The following is a 1,000-nucleotide window of genomic DNA, read 5'->3' as shown; positions in this document are numbered from 1 at the left end:
TCCAAATAAGTCCAAATGAATCAATTGAAATGGTCTAGTGGTGCTAATTTGAGTTTTTAGTTTGAAACTAGTTTTTATTTGTTTACCTAGTTGACATGTATCGCATACTTTGTCCTTAATGAACTTTATATTTGGAATTCCTCGCACTAATTCTCTAGATGAGATCTTAGATATTAGTTTCATGCTTGCATGACCTAGTCTTCTATGCCAAAGCCAAGCATTATCATTTAAAGCGGAGAAGCACATTTCATTACTTAGTTCATCAAGGTTGATGGTGTAGACATTATTATTTTTTAATGCAATCATAGTTATGTTATTGTTTGGTTTTTCAATAATGCACACATTTGATTCAAATCTAACGATATAACCTTTATCGCATAATTGACTAATACTCAAGAGATTATGTTTCAATCCATCAACTAGTAAGACATCATCAATAGAAAAATTTAATTTGTTACCTATGGTTTCCTTACCAATGATTTTGCCTTGGTTGTTGTCTCCGAAGGTGACGTACCCTTCTTCTTTGCTAGTGAGCATAGAGAAATGAGATGAATCTCCAGTCATATGTCTTAAGCATCCACTATCTAGATACCATCTCTTGCTCCTAGCTTGTGATGGTGTATGTTTCTACAAGAAGGGATTATTTTTAGGTACCCATTTTCTTTTGGGTGCCTTCAAAACTTGTTCACCCATCCTAGTACTACTCTCGCCCAAGCACGCTTAACTTCGGAGTTCTGATGGGATCCAGTGCTTTAGTGCTGGTATGATCGCACTCTATCTAATCCATATGTTGAGATAAGTGTGTAGGATTAACTACGATGGCAGTAAGACATGCAGCAGGTGTTGCGTCGGAGTTAAGACCAAGATCACGTTAGGGGTTCTTCGTTTTTAAAGGTAAGGAATTGGCTAATCAAACACATTTCTTATGCAATCTCTTCTGGAACTAGTACTAATATGTGGTATGATCCTTGGGTGAATGGGAAGAGTATATTTCAATTAT

General features: G+C 36.0%; 1 pseudogene; it reads right to left on the bottom strand.

Moving 5' to 3' along the window:
• Positions 1–669: 669 nt before the first annotated feature.
• LOC135611446 (5S ribosomal RNA) lies at positions 670–775 on the bottom strand (annotated as a pseudogene).
• Positions 776–1,000: the final 225 nt, after the last annotated feature.

The sequence above is a fragment of the Musa acuminata genome, chromosome BXJ2-4 (genome assembly GCF_036884655.1).
Source record: "Musa acuminata AAA Group cultivar baxijiao chromosome BXJ2-4, Cavendish_Baxijiao_AAA, whole genome shotgun sequence".
Classification (NCBI taxonomy): Eukaryota; Viridiplantae; Streptophyta; class Magnoliopsida; order Zingiberales; family Musaceae; genus Musa; species Musa acuminata.
The sequence above is the reverse complement of the archived record's forward strand: the minus strand, read 5'-3'. Positions and strand labels throughout refer to the sequence as shown.